This window comes from Pinus tabuliformis, chromosome 3_2 (assembly GCF_031772625.1).
Source record: "Pinus tabuliformis cultivar Carrire ecotype Pingquan chromosome 3_2, CPIR1, whole genome shotgun sequence".
Taxonomy (NCBI): Eukaryota; Viridiplantae; Streptophyta; class Pinopsida; order Pinales; family Pinaceae; genus Pinus; species Pinus tabuliformis.
Window position 1 is genome coordinate 447,815,526 of NC_142302.1, and position 19,985 is coordinate 447,835,510.

The window sequence follows — 19,985 nt, forward strand, 5'->3', positions numbered from 1 at the left end:
AGAATACACATATATTCAACCGCAATATAATTCCCTCGTATATAGCGAGGGGTTGCCTTCTAGGGAAAAAAAATCTAAATTAAACATAACTCCTACCATCATATCATCCACCTAATGAACGACTCAAATCATCTTCCTAAAATAAAAATAACTTCTACCGTCAGATCATTCGTCGTCGTCCCCACAGACCCCCTGGCGACGAACAAACGGGTGGCGTTGTCGCCTCATTACGAACTGGGGTCTAATGCGGCGATACCTATAAATAAATAAGATAATCAGGCTCCACACCCAACACAACAAGGGTTTTCGTAAGGAATTTTTGAATTGCAAATGTTGTAGGATCAACATTAGATGAAGCGAGCATAATTCTATGTAGCATGTGGTGGAATCTTTCATACGTTTTTTATTTATTTGGATGCATATTTGGTGATGTATTTATGAATGGCATGGAGTGAGAGTATTGGTTGACAATAAACATTTGCACACCAAATAGAGAGGGTGGTAGGGTTATGCCTATTTAACCGATCATCATTGTGAGCGGGGGTGTATGTGTTTTGGCCATTAGGGTCAATGAATAAGGATGAGGTTGGATGTAATTCCCAAGACGCTTTATAATGACACTCAAATGTGGAGCCTTTCTTTCATAGGCATGTGATTTCAGTGCATTTTGTGTGTCATTCAATGCAATTGATGAGTTGTTCATAATCATTAAAAGGATCGGCTCTGAAAATATCTAGCATGGATAATAGGAAAGGGTCTTCTAAATTGCGCTGAAGAACGAGTTGGTTTGCAAAGGTAGAAAGGTGAGGGTTCCAAGCTGATATGTATGTGTCGAAGAAATGTTTGGCATTATCAACTGATTTTGTGTCATCCTAGTCAAGGCTGTCCATATCATGTGCATTTTTATCCAAAGGAAACCATGGATGTGTGCAAGCCCTCTATGTTTCCATTCATACATGTGAAGGATGCTCTTTTGTTAGATACTTTTGCATTGGATGAAGTTCAATGTTTATAGAATCATGCAAGTATTGTGGCAGAGTGCATATTTGTACCAGTAGTCTTTTGTCTACAAGTGTTTTTCTAAGATAACTTCACAAAATATTGTGAATATATGGTGCATATATAGTGATGTTAAATGGGGGTTAGAGATAATGTTATCATTTCTCCACTTTTATTGTTTTGCAACATCACGAGGTTGATAGCGTAGCATGCTTGCATGAAGATTAAGCCATTTTGTATCAACAACACTCAATGTGAAGAGTAACATCGGGTAGCCGAGATGAGATATCATGTCTATTAGATCATTCTTATCTTTATGCCAGAAAGATCTTGTGCCACGCAGGGAGTAGTTGAACCACATTACTTGTTTCTCCAACTATTCATCTGGAAATTGCTCTAGTCAAATGTTCACATCATGGATATATGTTGGGAAGTTATCTGCGATGTTTTTCTTCACAAACACAGAGGTTTTTTCCTTACTATGGTGGCACATCATGAGATTGTGTATGTAGTAGAAAAATTTTGGTTTTCTGCTAAACCTGGTGTCATGGCAATGTATGAGATGAAATTCATATTCATGAAACTAAATTTCTTTCATTCTTGGTTGATTGGGCATTGCAACTCCTATACGAACACTACAAGGAAAATACCTTTAAGCATACGTTTTTTCGTAAGCCCTTATAAAAATATCCCAAAAATCCATTTGTAGCAAAGGTCACTAGCGGAGGTGGGCAGACGGATGTTTTAGTAGTTGTTTTTTGGATTGTGCATCTAAAATATACAAACGCACAGGTGCTTTACTGTCCACACAAGCACCAATGCTGCATATAACATGGTTCACCATGGAAAATTATTTTTTACAAAATAAAAATAAAAAACATGGTACGCTAAATACCACAACGCATCGGTGCTTAAATGATTGATAGCGCGAGTGTCCTTCACATAGTCAAATGTCCCAGTGCATACCACTAAGGAGCACCATTGTAGTTTTAAATTTCAGAAAAAAGTGGTGTTATTTTCCAACAACACTTTGGTGTGGTAAACTTATCAAAATGCCCTAGGGCATCTTCTAAAGTGCACTGCTAGGTGGTTTTTAATTTCTAAAAGAAGGGCAGTGCTATAGTAAAAACATAGCACCAATGCATTACCTGTATAGAAACGCTCGAGGACGTCTCAAGAAAAGCACCACAATTTTTTTTAATTAAAACAAAAAGTGGTGCTTTTGGTTATATCCCGCATCGGTGCTATTTGAGAAATGCACCGAACGAGGGTTAAATAAAAAAACCCTCCCGGCCGTAATTTTTATTTTTACCATCTATAATGCGGGAGAGATCTGAAGCACCGATGCCACTCTTGCCACATGAAAGTGCCCTAACATCGATGCATATATTTCTCACCATCATTGTTGCAGTGTGTTTTGTAACTAAAAATGCACCAACAAATAAGTGTGTCGCACCGCTATCAAAAGTTAAATACTTATGTGTGCACTGATATCAGTGTGATTATAGTTTAAAGCGCACTGATGTTGGTGCATGACTGTGTTTTGAGTGCACCACTGATTTTTTTATTTTTTAATTGAAAGTTATGTTTCCATATTTATGAATACATGTTCCATTTAATAAAAAAGGAGCAGGAGCAGGTGGACCCATACAGTAGGGTCAGAACATGGCAAACCAAAGAGAGGGAGAGGGATTTATACCCTCGCCCTATTACTACAGTGACCTGAGCGCTCTTGAGGAATGTAGGCCTCCTCAAGTACTATGAGGAGGCTACATCCCTGAAGGTGCACTTTGTCTTTTTGGTACATCTGATCTGCCAATGGAGTGCTCAAGAGCAGGATTTACGTGTCGGTCCTCGGGTGTGGTATAGGCCCACTGAGGAGGACATATACTTTATCACTAGCTTATACAAGAGAGGGGAGGATTTTCCCCAGTTCCCTGATGTCCCTCATGGGGTCGCAACTAAGATTCAACTTGCATATACTTAGAGATATGTTGGGCCTCATGTGGTCCATCCATCATATTTCCAGGTCCGTGGTGGACAACTACAAATTTCTTCTTTTTTTGTATAGGAGATTAGGTGCCTCTTGTTATCAGCCACCACAATTTCACACTCTAGGAGTGATGGGCAATGCATTAGTTACCCTCTTTTGTATTATGTTGACTCTTTGATTTAAGTTCCACGTTCTATTAGATGGTCTCCATTTTTTTGAGGCAGTTTTGCATGGCTTTAGATAGATGTCGTGCATTAAGACATGGGAGGGATACCTTCCCTTTCGCTTCTAAGCTTTTTTGTTTATTTTTTGAGAGGTTTCTAGTGAAGAGACCTAGATTTTACCATCGCCCTCTTAGGATGATCACTGAGGTCCAAATGAGCATGTGAGGGAATATGATGCCCAAGATGGGCTTACCGAGTATTCGGCCAGGATTTTTCCTGAGGAACTAGCACTACTAGCCAGTGAGGATGACCAGGCGTTGTCGTGATGGTGTTTCTGTATGCGGGGATTGATTTGAGAGGGTGTCCCAACATCCTCTTCACAACAGTTGAGCCTCCAGATGTTATAGGTAATGTTAGTGTTTTTATTTAAATTAATCTAGTTTCATTTTCTTGTTTTAATGAATTAGAATATGTTAGAAAATTATATATTACGGAGCAATGGAACACATAAAATATTGCAGAAATATAAACACAGAAAACGCATAAAACAAGAGAGACATAGATATACGTGGTTCACCTAGTTTGGGCTACATCCACGGAGAAACAGCCAGTCCTTCTTTTATTATATTATCCAGCAAACTGAAGAGATACAACCTACAGCAGATCCGCTATAACACCCTCTTCGCTCTCAATCTCCTCTCTCTTCCTCACTCAGAATACAGATATACATAGATGCAATACAATTCCCTCATATATAGTGAGGGGTTTCTTTCTAGGGCAAAAACCCTAAATTAAACATAACTTCTACCGTCAGATCATCCGCCTAATGAACGGCCCAGATTGACTAGAAATTACTAAACTTTTACAAGGTAATTTTACATCTATTTTTAGCTTCGGGGCACTGCCCCTGAACCCCCGTCGGGGGACCCCTGGCCCCCGGACCCCCCAACCGGGGAGGATTTACCCCCCCACGTGGAGGGGTGTACAGTCTTCTTGGGGTATACATCTGGCTGAAACCTTTGAATACAGAAGATAATCAGGCTCCACACCTAACAATCTCCCACTTGGAGGCTGATTATAGCAACTCCACCACTGCTTCATTTGCTAGACAATGGCTCCACTTTGGACCTGGATGTTTCTCATCTTCTTCATCATACTTGAAGACCAATTGAAACTGAGTAGATTCTCAGTTTCTCCTTGGTTACAACATTTGTTAGCATATCTGCAGGATTCCGGCTAGTGTGTATCTTTTCCAACTTCAACTGTCCATCTTCCAATGCTGACTGTATGAAATGGTACTTAAGCTGTATATGTTTAGTCTTGGAATGAAATGTAGAGTTCTTTGCAAGATGTATGACACTCTGGCTATCACTGTATAACCTGCCCAACTCCTGCTTCTTACCCAATTCATCCAGAAACCTTTGTAACCAAATCATTTCTTTACTAGCCTCTGTAGCAGCAACATACTCTGCTTCTGTTGTTGAAAGTGCAACAACAGTTTGGATTTTTGAAACCCAACTGATAGCTGTTCCTCCTACAGTAAATACATATCTTGTAGTGCTCCTCTTGTTATCTCTGTCACCTACCATATCTGCATCAACATATCCCTGTAGAGCAATGTTTGAACCACCAAAGCATAATGCTTGATTTGTGGTACATCTCAAATACCTGAGAATCCACTTCACTTCCATCCAATGTTCTTTTCCTGGATTGTTCATGTACCTGCTTACAACTCCCACTGCATGTGCAATATCAGGCCTTGTGCAGACCATTGCATACATTAAGCTTCCAACTGCTGATGCATATGGAACTTTAGACATATGAGCCATTTCTTCCTGAGTATTGGGACATGCCTCCTTACTTAATTTGAAATGGCTAGCCAAAGGTATACTAACTGGTTTTGCATTCTGCATATTAAACCTTTTCAACACCTTTTCTATGTACTCACTTTGAGACAATGTTAATTTACGATTCTTCCTGTCTCTAGTTATTCTCATACCAAGGATTTGTTTTGTAGCACCCAAATCCTTCATTGCAAATGAGTTTGCCAATTTTCTTTTGAGCACATTTATTTCCTGCATGTTAGAACCTGCAACAAGCATGTCATCTACATACAATAGCAATATAATATAGCTTCCATCATTTTGCCTTTTGAGATAAACACAATGATCAGAGTGACATCTAGTATAACCTTTTTCAGACATAAACCTGTCAAATTTTAGATACCATTGCCTTGGAGCCTGTTTTAAGCCATACAAGCTCTTCTTCAACTTGCACACTAGTTTCTCCTTTCCTTTTACCTCATATCCTTGTGGCTGCTGCATATATATCTCTTCCTCCAAATCCCAATGGAGAAAGGTTGTCTTTACATCTAACTGCTCAAGATGCAAATCATCCGCTGCTACTAGACTTAAAATAGTTCTGATTGAAGTCATTTTAACAACAGGAGAAAATATTTCATTAAAATCAATACCTTTCCTCTGTGCAAACCCCTTCACCACAAGTCTAGCTTTGTACCTCTGTTTTCCTCCATCTTCTTCCTTCAGCCTATAAACCCATTTATTTTGCAATGTTGTTTTACCTGCAGGCAACCTGACTAAGTCCCAAGTCTGGTTATGTGCTAAGGAGTCCATCTCTTCTTTCATGGCTTGCTCCCACTTCTTCCTGGTTTCTACCTGCACTGCTTCTTCATAACATTCTGGTTCACCAGAATCAGTCAACAATACATAATATAATGAAGGAGAGTATCGTTCAAGGGGTCTACTTATCCTGGTAGATCTTCTAACACCACTTTCAGGTGTTTGAAGTGCTTGTTGTTGTTGTGGTTGTTGTTCTAGCTGTTGATCATTATGATTTTCAGGCACCATCACTTTTCCTGTGATATCGTCAAGCACTGTGTATTCTATGTTTTCTTTTTCCTGTTTCTTTTCCTGCAACTGATTCTTATACAATACCTTTTCATTGAATATTACATCTCTGCTCCTAATGATTTTGTGATTTTCATAATCATATAATCGATAACCAAAATCATTAACACCATCTCCAATAAAGGTACATTTATTTGATTTTGCCTCAAGATTTGTTCAATTTTCTTTGTTAATGTGGACAAAGGCTTCACAACCAAAATTCTTCAAAAAGGAGTAGTTTACCTTTTTACCTGTCCATGCCTCCTCTAGAATACAACCATCCAAGGAACTTGAAGGCCCTATGCGTATTAGAGAAACAACAGTATCTACAGCATCGGCCCAAAATTGTAAAGGCAATCCTGCATGCAGTCTCATGCACCTTGCACGCTCCATGATTGTCCTATTCATCCTTTCTGACACGCCATTTTCTTGTGGTGTTCTTGGAACTGTCTTCTCTCTACGAATTCCATTATCTGAACAATACCTATCAAACTCTTTGCTGCAATATTCACCTCCATTGTCTGATCTGAGACACTTCAACCTTTTTCCTGTCTCATTTTCAACCAAAGCTTTCTATTTCTTGAAAGTATCAAATACATGAAATTTATTTCGAATACAATAAATCCAGGTTTTTCTGGTTGCATCATCAAGAAAAGTAACATAATAACGAGAGCCACCAAGAGATGATACCTGAGCAGGTCCCCATACATTTGTATGAACAAGCTCCAATTTTTCGATCTTCTTTTCTTTCCCAACTCTAAGGAATCCGACTCTCTTCTGTTTTCCATAAACACAATTCTCACAGAATTCCAAATCAACATTCTTCAAACCCAGCAACAAATTCCTTGAGTGAAGAATCTTCATCCCCTTCTCTCTCATGTGTCCGAGCCTATGATGCCATAATGCTGCATCTGCTCCTTTGGAAGTTAAAGCATTAACAGAGTTAGAAATACCATTGCAGAAATACAATGTACCAAACTTTTCGCCTTTTTATATTACCAGGGATCCTTTGGTGACCTTCCAAGCTTTATCTGTGAAATTTGTCACACAACCTTCACTGCCTAACTGCCCTGTTGAAATCAGGTTTTTCTTCAGATCTGGAACATGCCTTACCTCCTTTAGTAGCCATTGGTTTCCATTCTACTGTTTTACAAGAACCTTACCCATTCCAACAATTTTACAGGGTTTATCATCACCCAAACAGACTTGTCCAAAATCTCCTTGAACATAATCATGAAAATATTTCTTATCAGGTGTCGCATGGAATGAGGCCCCTGAATCTACCACCCAGGAATCAGTTATATTTTCAAAAGAAAGAATCAAAGCATCTTGTAACACCTCACCTGTCACATTTGCTTCATGATTGTTTTCTTGTTGTGCATCTCCTTCTTTTCCCTTCCGAGATCTACAGTCTTTCTTTAGGTGTCCTTTCTTTCCGCATTTCCAGCACAATATCTCCAATCTGGACTTGGATCTGCCTTTCCTTGATTTATTGTGATATCCTGAGCTCTTTCCTCTTTCCATTTTTCTTCCCCTAGACTCTGCACTCAAATCATTACCTGATATCTCACCGGAGCTTTTCCGTCACATTTCCTCGCTAAGGATTGCACCGACAACATCATCAAACCTTAAAGTACTAGATCCAGAGACAGAGTTACTAATGGCCATAACTAAACCATTCCAACTTTCTGGCAATGAGCACAGAAATAACAGAACCCTAACTTCATCATCAAAATTTACCCCTATAGAACTTAACTGACTTGTAACTGTATTAAAATCATTTAAATGGTCTGCAACAGATCCACCTTCTGACATCTACATATTAAATAAACGCTTCATAAGAAATACCTTATTTGAGTTCGAGGGTTTTTCATATAGTTTGGCCAATGCCGACATTAAACCCTATGTTGTCGTTTCCTTTGAAATATTAAATGCTACCGACGCCGCTAGGCATAGCCGTATTATTCCAAGTGCCTTTCTGTTGAGAATATCCCATTATGTTTCTGTCATACTCGTCGGCTTCTTTATCTTTCCACTCAATGGTAGGTACAGATCTCTCTGATACAGATAATCTTCCATCTGCATCTTCCATAGTTGGTAGTTTTAGCCGTTGAATTTTTCGACCCTAAACCTACCATCTTCCGCTATTACTTCCACTCGAACTAGGAACTCTTCTCTCCTGCGAGTTTATCAGCCAAATAGACCTTTGGCTCTGATACCAGTTGTTAGAAAATTATATATTTGGGAGCAATGGAACACATAAAATATTGCAGAAATATAAACACAGAAAACACATAAAACAAGAGAGACATAAATATACATGGTTCACCCAGTTTGGGCTACATCCACGGAGAAACAGCCAGTCCTTCTTTTATTATATTATCTAGCAAACTGAAGAGATACAACCTATAGCAGATCCGCTGTAACACCCTCTTTGCTATCAACCTCCTCTCTCTTCCTCACTCAGAATACAGATATACATAGATGCAATACAATTCCCTCATATATAGTGAGGGGTTGCCTTCTAGGGAAGAAAACCCTAAATTAAACATAACTTCTACAGTCAGATCATCTGCCTAATGAATGGCCCAGATTCACTAGAAATTACTAGACTTTTACAAGGTAATTTTACATCTATTTTTAGCTTCAGGGGTGCTACCCCTGAACCCCCCTCCGGGGGACTGTTGGCCCCTGGACCCCCCAGCTGGGGGGAATTACCCCCCCCCCCCGGACCCCCGCGGGGGGGGACAAGTCCCCCCCGTACCCCCCCGCGTGGAGGGGTGTACAGTATTCCTGGGGTATACATCTGGCTAAAACCTTTGAATACAGAAGATAATCAAGCTCCAGACCCAACAAAGTAAAATTTATTCTAGCACATTCTTTAACTTATTTTATTCTAGCACCCGATTTGGCCGATTGTGTTTTTGAATTTGGGTAATTTTTCGCAAGGAATCTAGATATGTTATTTTTTTTGTAAATTTTGCGCCAAAAGTTTCATATATGATCTGCAAACTTGCTGCCCAAAAAATTCCTGCAAGAAAAATTCTTCCTGCTTTGCCCAAAAAAGTGTTATGTAGAGGTCGTAGCACATGCATGAAGTTTGTTGAAGATTGCTGCAAAAATTTAAAATTGAAATATGAATCAAATGCTCATTCCTATGTAGTCATAACTTGAATCTGATACCACCGATCCAAATCTTGGGGGGAGGCCCCCAAGATCTAAAAATTTGAAATGGATCTTGGGGGGGAGGCCCCCAAGGTCTGAAAAAATGCCAGAAGAAAATAAGAGAACACAAATTAAACAAAACCACCAAGAAATTTTTTATTACAATATAGAATAATTGTAAAAGCTAGATTGTGGTGAATAATGTGTCCTTTTACAAAATGTGATTTGTTACTTATAGTTTTTTTTTAGTTATAATACCATAGATAAATTCCATGGGTGGATAAATACCTTGGGTGGATGCCACTTACAGTACCATGGGTATATTCCATGAGTGCATAAATACCATGGGTGGATGCCAATTTCCATTCGGATCAATTGAGACCCGTTAGAGTCACAATCAACAATTCCATGGCAGGCACAGATTTCCCAACTCTTTGCAATTGATCTCTAAGACAAAATGTCCTCATTATGTAGGATTGCATGAAATCTCCTTTTTTCATCTTAGTTTCTTTGAGTTGATCTTTCAAGGAAATGATTTCATTCAAATGATTGACTTCATACATGTCAGCTATCTTAACATATGCAAGTAAATTATCTTGTAAACAATCAATTATAATGTGATTTTCTTTCAACTCACCTTTCTTATATTTGTTCTTGGTAGCAGCGGAAGCATTCTTCGAAGGCTAGGGTACTTTTCCTTGAATGTATTCCAAAACATCATTGTTCAGGTACGATCTCCAACCTGATTTTCCATGTAGCAAAATTAGATGAGTCACCCAAATTCTCATTTTCCTTGAAGAAGGAAGACACCTTGACTTGGCTAGATCGACTCCTTCAACTTTCCCAAAGATTATTGCTTTAATGATTGTCTCCTTTTGGGTTTGTCCTTCACCTTAGCTCTGATACCATGTTAAATTTTCAGATTGTTCTATGTTGTATCAATTTCTTTAGCCCAATTCAATAATTCAATTAGAAATATTTTCAATAGAAATTAGTCTTTCCATTCATGAACAATAATTGAAGATAGAACAATAAATGCAATGATAAAGGAGACAATCAATACATCAACAAGAGATGCCAAGATTGGTCAAAGACCAGGGGAAAACCCCACAAAGGGGAAAACTCTTTGAAATTATTCTTCTATTAGATTGTCATAAACTGTTCAACAAAGAGTAAAATCATCCCAATACAATATCATCTAGCAAAACAACCCAATAGCATTCATAAATATGTTTCCAACATCAAAATATATTAGAGGCAGCTTTTCCTGTCTACGGTCAACTTCGGTCAACGATCAAATCTGAGTCAAACTTCCCGGTTGCATGGAGGAGGACCTTTGTGAGCGACTAAAGGATTTTAGTCGCTCCCTTGAGCCTATAAGCCAGGGATTGCCAGGGATTGTGGTCTAATTTTTCCGGTGACAAGCCAACGACTATAACCCAAAAACACTAAAACATATGCGAGCCTCGGACCCTGTAATTTCAGACCTTTGCGAACTTCTTTTGTTGTCCTAGCCTCAAACATGTGCAAACCAATCAATGAAGAAGAGAAGAAGAAAATGTTTGGTGATGTCCAAACAAACTTTAGGTCACTTGTATTTATAAGCTTGCATGGGTGTCATATTTGCTTTAGGGTTGACCTGTCCAAATGTGCATATGTGCGCTTTTCTTCATAAGTACACTTTCCCTTGTCCAAATTTGATGATCTTTAGTTCGATTTTGGTCCTCTCGAAAAGAGGAATTCAATTCAATCATCATCTCAATCAATGAGTTGTCCAAAGTGGAATGTAATTGTAGTTTCATAATTTAACACTAAGAAACGTCTTCTTCTTGTAGGATCTCCCACTTGATGAGGTATTCTTTAATTACTTAGGAACATAATCACTTTTCTTTGGTGGAAATGACAACTTCTAGTTCTAATACAACATCTTCCTCACCATTCATGTTGTTTGATGTTTCCCCAACACCCTTTTTAGAGATGAAACATGGAAAAGGTAAAGGATGTGACATTTTCAGGTAATTTTAAACCATAAGTTATTTAATTGATTTTCTTGATAGCTTGATATGGCCCATAGAACTTAGGGGCTAGCTTTTTTTTTCCCTGTTGTTTTAATGATAATTGTTTATAAGGTTGAAGCTTCCTATATACCCAATATCCTTTGTGAAATTATATTTCTGACCTATGTTGGTCAACTTGTTCTTTATAAGTTTTCTTGTGATATTTAAATTTTCATTTAGTGTTTGAGAAATTTTTTGGTTCTCCTCCAATTGATCCTTTAAAGGTAGAATTATTATATCATTTATGGCTAACTCCCATTTAAGGGATTCATAATCATGGAGAGCTTGAAATGGTGTCTTTTTTGTTAAAGTGTGATAAGTGGAATTGTACCACCATTTAGCCAAATGTAACCAATCAAACCATTTGTTTTTCTTAACTATTACAAAACAACAAAGATATGCTTCCAAACATTTATTGACAAAATTATTTTGGCCATCTGTTTGGGGGTGGTAGGTTGAGCTCATGTTGAGGCATGTTCCAATTTGTTTGAAGAACTCCTTCCAGAATTTTCCTTTAAATTTGGCATCCCTGTCACTGACAATGATCTTTGGAAACCCATGCAATTTGTAAATATTCTTGCAAAATATTTTTGGCAATTTCTTTTTTTGTTTGATATCTTTACGCCCATGAAGTGTGCATATTTCGTGAGTCTATCTACCTCCACAAGGATTTATTTCTTCCCGTTTGACATGGGTATTCCGTCAATGAAATCCACCAATATTTCTACCCATTTCTGGTTTGGAATAGGCAAGGGGTGGAGCAATCTTAGTATTATAATATTTTCATTTTTATTTCTTTGGCATTGATTGCATTCTACCACATATTTTTTAATGTTCTTGTACATCCCTTTCCAAAAAAATGATCGATGTAAATTGTAGTAAGTTCTAAAAAATCCCACATGTCCAACTGCTGGTGAGTCATGACACTCCTTAAGAACTTTGGATTTGAATTTGGAAGTTAGACTTAGATAGATTCATCCTTTATACCAAAGGATGTCATTCTTAGATTTGAATTTTGAGTTATGAATAAGATTGTTGATTAGGTTACATGTTTATGGATTTTTTGCATACTCACTTTGAATTTTGTTTAACCATTTTGGAACTATAGTTGAGATTGCAAATAATAATGGATCTTTGTATTTTCAAGAGAGAGTGTCATCTGTGACATTATCTTTACCCTTCTTATGTAGAATTTCTTAATCAAAGGTAGTCATTTTCTCCAACCACTTATTATGTTTTGCTAAAAGTGTTTTTTCTTATAGAAGGTAATGTAGGCTATTGTAATTTGTACATATCAAGAATTTTCTTCCTAGAAGATATTTTTTCCATTTGGTTATGGCATGTATAATAACAAGCATCTCTCTATCATATGTCTATTTCAAGTACTCCCTTTTACTTAGCTTCCTTCTCTCAAAAGCTATGGGATAGCCATCTTGCATTAATATGGCTCTTATTCCAAACCCAGAAGCATCACATTCGATTACAAAAGGTTTTGAAAAATTGAGAGTTGATAATACTAGTGTTGTTGACAATATTTCCTTTAATACTTCAAAACATTGTTCTACTTGATCATCCTTCAGGAAAAAAAATTTCTTTAAAAAATTCGTCAGAGGAGTATTTATGTGGGTATAATTTCAAATAAATCTTCGATAGTATCTAGTCAACACTAAATGTAGAAATTGCAAGAAATTTGTTATTGCTAATGGAATTGAACTGAAAACAAGAGACACAAATTTTTTATACTATTCCACGGAAAGGAAAACACATGATATAAACACATGCAATAACATGCAACCATCAAAACACAAGGAACACAATGATTTTACAAGGAAATCCAACTGGCAAAAAACTCCTCCATGGCTTTGCATTAATTCAAATGAGAATATGGATCAATTACAATGTCTTGCTTCAATCCTAAAGTACACCCTGCACTTCAATTTTGATCTCCTTCTCATTAACCTGCTTTGACCAACACTTAGCCAAAATAGGCCTCTGCTTTCCTCCTAATTCCTTACGTAATCCTTGAGGAAATTAGCCCCTAAAAAATAGGATAATTCCTTATTTCCTTGTGCAAATCATGAAGGAATTGACCACCTCCTTAGTACAAAAGCACTGTACACTCAACAATATACAATTATAAATACAAATGTTGCTTTTCCATCCACTCAACTAGGAAATCAAATTCCATGCATGAATGGATATAGTTTTAGTTGATTGACTAGTTAACTAAGAGATCACTGAGTTAACAATTGTTATAACCACTCAACTGACCTTTAACTGACTCAACGAATGTCTTGAGCTCAGTTAACTGAGTTTAATTGAAAATAACAAAATGAGATTTCTAGATCTTAGCAATCAACTTATGCACAACTCTACTTCTAGCCTACAAACTCGAATTTATTGGCTTAACTAGTAGACAAGGCCATGTCACTCCAGCTAATTGCAATCCAAGTCATCCTGCTAATGTCGAAAATCGAATTTCTCCATTTGAATAAGGCACAAGTAAGATGAAGCCTTTCCTTGCTACAATTTCAACACTCCCTCTTAGCAAGAAAATGATTCTACACAATCCCAAACCTACTCTAGTAGGAATGAACTGTAACAAGACTCCCTCTCACTATTTTTGTTGCTACTGCAACAACTACAACTGAGAAGCATTCAAAATACTGAATCAATTGTGTCTCTAATCTACAACTATCTCCTGAGTCTCTGATTGCCATTATCATGCAACTATCGCCCAAGATCTGACTGCATCAACTGACACTAATCCTTCTACTGTTGAATACTATAGGCCCATGTAGCAAGGGTAATGATCCATGAGAATAGTATACTGCAATTGTTGTTGCTCTCTTATGGACCATGCCCAAAGATTTGCAACTCTGGGACTAAGGCTCTACATCACCCCACCTCACTCCTGGAGGTATAACTGCATGCATGGTGAAATCTACCTCTAGATTGTAGATATTTTTCACTCTAACTCCAATCTGTTTCACTTGTTCAGTAGCAACATGCTTCAAAAAAGCTTTTCCCTTACTGAACACCACATCATAACCTCTGTCCTCCAATGAAGCTACAAAAATCAAATTTTTCTTTAGCCCGGGCACATACATTACATTTTTCAGGTGAATATGGGAGCCTAAATCCCTCTTAAAGGTGACAATACCAATTCCTTTGGTACTATACCTCCCATCATCTCCAAATTCTATGTGCATTTCGAAATCCTTCTCCTCTAGGTACTTAATAATCCCTTTTTTCTTCTCATATGATTTGAGGCACCAAAATCTAGGTACCACTCACTCCCTCTTATTGTGCTTGCCATGCAAGAAAAAAGGGTGAAATATAACTCGAATTGAGATGCCATAACATCTCCTCCTACTCCTACTACAATCTCCTTGCTAGATCTCTTGTGCGGAAACTTAGTTGCATAGTGTCTATATTCATGGCAGTGAAAACATTTTATTTTACTAAGGTCTTTCTTCTTGTCATGGTTCTAGTTGGATTTTTCCTTGCCTTAGGCCTTCATGACCTTGGCCTTCTTTCCTCTGCTTGCTAGAGCAAAGTTTTCTTCCTCATCAGATTTGGATGTGACACCATCTCTAGTGTTTCTTTTGATTTCCTCCTACACCAAATCAATTGAAGGTCTCACCCAATCTGGTAGCTTGTCTCTTCCATTAACTGATCCTGATAGTTGTGCCAGGATTTTGGAAGGCAAATGAGTGTTAAGCTCACAAGTTTAGATGAAGGCGCATTTTCTCCTACTCCTCCAAGTTCATCTCAAACCTAAGTGAATCTAGATAGGTACTGAGGAATGGTTTCATTTTTTTGCATTCGAATGCTCCTGAGTTTATCTCTCAATGCCAATTTCTTGGCATCACTGCTGCTCTGGAATAGATTTGTGAGAGTTTTCCACATTGCAAAAGGAGTCTCCTTTCCATGAAAGTTTGAAACCACATGATCTTTGACACCCTCTAGAATAATCCTCCTGGCTTTTGTTGTGTCTTTCTTCCACTGAGCAAGTGCTTGTGCATATGATGTTGTTGGTTTTGGAATATCAGTTTGTGTGTATTCCCATACTCCATTGTCATCCAGGACAACTTCCATCCTGTCTTTCCAAGCACAAAAATTCGAGGTGCCCTCCAATGCATACTCAAGCCTCAATCCATTGAAATACATTGTTCCTGCACTTAAGAGGATCTACACCAAAAAACTCCACAAATCGAAATTTATCTAAGAGAAGATTTGGAACAAGGTTTATATGTAGTTTTTTCTAGCTCTGATACCATGTAGAAATTGCAAGAAATTTGCTACTACTAATGAAATCGAACTGAAATCAAGAGACAATTTTTTTTCTACTATTTTGTGGAAACGAAAACACACGATAGAAACACGTGCAATAACATGAAACCATCAAAACACAAGGAACACAATGATTTTACAGGGGAACCCAACTGGGAAAAAACCCCTTCGTTGCTTTGCATTAATTCATAGAATATGGATCAATTATAATGTGATGCTTCAATCTTGAAGCACACCCTACACTGCAATTCTGATCTCTTGCTCACTGACCTGCTCTAACCAACACTTAGCCAAAATAGGCCTCTACTTTCCTCCTATTTCCTTGTGCAATCCTTGAGGAAATTAGCCCCTAAAAAATAGGATAATTCTAATTTCCTTGCACAAATCCTGAAGGAATTGACCACCTGCTCACTGCAAAAGCATTGTGCACTCAATAGTATACAATTATAAATAAAAATGTGCCTTTTCCATCCACTCAACTAGGAAATTCAAATTCCATGCATGACTGGGTCTATTTTTAGCTAATCGACTAGTTAACTGAGAGATCAATGAGTTAACAATTATTATAACTACTCAACAAACCTTCAACTGACTCAACTAATGACTTGAGTTCAGTTAACTGAGTTCAATTGAAAATAAATAAACTAGATTGCTAGATCTTAGCAATCAACTCATGCACAACGATTCTAGCCTACAAACTCGAATTTATTGACTTAACTAGTAGACAAGGCCATGTCACTCTAGCTAAATGCAATCCAAGTCATCCTATTGATGTGGAAAATCAAATTTCTCTATTTGACTAATGCACAAGTCATATGAATCATTTTCTTGTTATAATTTCAACACTAAAAATCATCTTTATTTGGAGACGTTAACTAGTTTAGGCCTTTCTTTAATTACCTTGATTATATTGGGATCTACCTTTACTCCTCCTTCGGATATTATGTGTCCAAGGTACTCTACTTCTTCTTTTACAAAGGTACATTTGGACATATTTGCATAAAAATAATTTTTTTAGTACAATAAAAACTTGTTCCAAATGTTGTAGATGTTCCTTCCATGTTTTACTATATACAAGAATATCATTAAAAAAAATAGCACAAACTTCCTTAAGTATGATTAGAATACCTCATTCATAGTAGCCTGGAAATTTGTCGGAGCATTAGTTAAACCAAAAGGAATTACTTTAAACTCGTAATGACCTTCATGAGTTCCAAGGTGGTTTTTGTAGTATCTTATAATCTTACTCTGATTTGGTAGTATTTGGATCTCAGATCTAATTTTGAAAAATATTTGTCTCCATGAAGTTCATCTAACATTTCGTCTATGAAGGGAATAGGGAACTTGTTCTTAATTGTTATGTTGTTCAATCCTCTGTAATCTATGCATAATCTGAATGATCCATCTTTCTTCTAAACTAGAATCACAGGCGCAGTGTAAGGGCTTCTACTTTTTGTAATGATACCACATTTTAAGAGGTCTTGGATTATTCTTTCAATTTTGGTTTTCTGATGATGTGGATATCTATATGGCTTAACGTTGATAGGGTTTGGCCTTGCCTTGACTTTGATTATGTGCTTACTTTACCTTTCAAGAGGCATCCACAGGGGAAGATATTAGAACAACTTCTTGTGTTTTTAATTAATTCCTGAATCTTAGTTTGTTTGTCACTAACTACTCCTAAGGACAGTAATTCCATCTGACGACATTGGATAGTTTATATTGGTGCTTCTTTCCGAATTAACTTCATCATCTACTAAGAAGACACAATTTGATTATGGGGTGACTAGAATCCAAATAATTTGTACCTTTGTCCTTTCCATTTGAACTTAATAAAGTGCTCTTGATGATTGTCTAAGTGCCTAATTATTGTATCCATTGTATTCCTAAGACTACGTCTACTCCTCCCAAAGGCACAATGTAAAATTGAGGCTTTAAATTGTAGTTTTGAATTTGTAGTTTAACCTTATGGAACTTCTCCACGTCTTCAATCTTCTTTCCATATGCTACCATGACCTTCATATTTGGCATTGGATATATGAAAAGATTAAGTCTTTTTTCCAAGTCCATGTCAACAAAATTATGGATACTTCCAGTATCTATTAAGACCATTACATTTTTTTGATATGTCCTTTTAATTTTAATATTTTTGGTTGGGCTATCCCTGTGATAGGCGCAAGTTATTATTGCGACACTTCTTCATTTTCAAAATATAAGGAAAAGTTTTGAGGATTCTGGTCTTCCTCCTCATCTGACTCTTCACTATCTGAATTATTTTTTGCTTCACATGTATATAGTTTATTTGTGTTGTTTCTTTTAAGACATTTGTGTTTGTGGTCCCATTTTTCTCCACAATATTTACACTTTCCTTCCTTTAGTATTTGGATTTCTAGACTAATATTTTAGTCTTCTCTTAAATGAGGTGGAAGGTACTCCAATTTTTTTTTGTATTTTTAGGTTGTAAGGCCTTCCATTTTGAGTAAACTCTATCAATGGTGGCAATGGTGATACTTTAATTTTTTTCTCAATTGCTTTTGCTTTATGAATTACTTCTTCCATGGTTGTAATATCATGAAGCTAAAGTTCATTCGGGAGGTACATTTTTAGTCCAGTAATATATGATTGAATAAGGTGTTGCATTGATAATTTAGGAACTCTTGTAGCTAGTGTTTCCCATTCTCAAGTATGCAAATCCTCTCTTCCTTTTTGTTGTAGTTTGGTGAGCTGGGTGAAGAATTCTTCTTCCTTGATACACTAGAATCATTTAAAGTATCGATCTTTGAATTTATTACAACTAGTTGTATATGCTTACTTCTTCCACCACATATACGAGTTATATGTGTTACCTTTAAGTTGCATGGATGCACACTTAATTTTTCATTGTCACTATAAATCTTGTAAATTTCAAAATACTTTCCTACTTTGTTGAACCATGCTACACTATTCTTCTCATTATCATCAAATTCTGACAATTCAAACTTTTCCCTTTTTTGGTATGTGATAATCAATTGGTTGGGGTATGGTGTAAATTGGTTAGGAATCATCATATTATGAGGATTTGGTATATTGATTTGTGGTTTTGGTACAACAGATGAATGTGGAGACTTGGGAGTGTGAGATGGACTTGATAGGTTTGATGTATTCATATAGTCTTATTGTTAAGCAACCACGTCATTTCTTAATAATATGAGTTGGATTAGAGCACTCATCATTTGATTGTGACTATGAGTGATTTGTTCGTGGTTATGATTGACCAAGCCTTGTAGGTTTGCTTGCTTCTTTTGAATGGCATCATAATTTTGGTTGAGCTGATCTTCTAACTCCTTTTGTTTCTTCTTAGCTCCACATATCTTTCATCATTTTGGTTAATTTTCTTCTATAATTCATCCAATTTCTTGTTGAAATTGCTCATTGTCATCTTTCGGGTAATCGACGATGTTTTTCGATCTATCATGACTTACTTCTTTGAGATTTATTTATTTTTTAATTAATACCAACAATCATAATAATAATAATAATAATAATAATAATTTGATATATATGTGTGTGTGTGTGTGTATTAAATTAATAACATAACTATAATTATTAATAACTTAAATATCTAACAAAATTAAATATATTTATTTTAAAACTAATAAAAAACTTTAATTAAAAACTATATTTAAATTAAAACTTGCAATATTAAAATTAACTATTAATTTACCTACAACGTGATTTCAAATTGCTACAACATGCTTCCAAATTACTAACATCGACGAGGGAATGCGTGAACAGAGGCAATGGTTAACCTGGTAAAAGGCAACGTATTGGTTGGTGTCAATAACAATTTCGACACAAACAAAATAACAAGGTGGACAGGGTGGAACACGACCTATGGTAGAATAACTGAGTAGATAATCTGTTGAGTTAAACAACAAACAAGGTGGAACACTACCAATGGTGGATTGATGGACAATTGGATAGTGGAATTAGTTGGACATCAAACGATAGACAACGTGTTAAAATTTCCATGCCCTCTAGGTCTGGTATGTGCCCTATCTAGGAACACAACACACTAGAGTAGCCCAACACAAAAGCATTTTTCACAACGGAAAAACCAATAATAATACACAATATTTATGACCCAACTCTTGATATTTATTATTCCACTAATAAAAGAATCATTGGGCTCTCATACCAAGGACCATGGCCCTTCAGAAACCTTGATACAAACTAGTATACATAGTATAAAACTAGGGCTTGAGGTCTAGTCCTTCAAACCCTTGATCTACCCAATAAAATGCAAAGACAAATATTGACTTACTTGCTAATGGTAGTCCTTTGTAGTTAGCCCTTTCAGTCCTCTTTTCCATTGCTCTTGGTTGTCCTTTACCTTCTAGATCATACATATATTAGCTCCATTAAA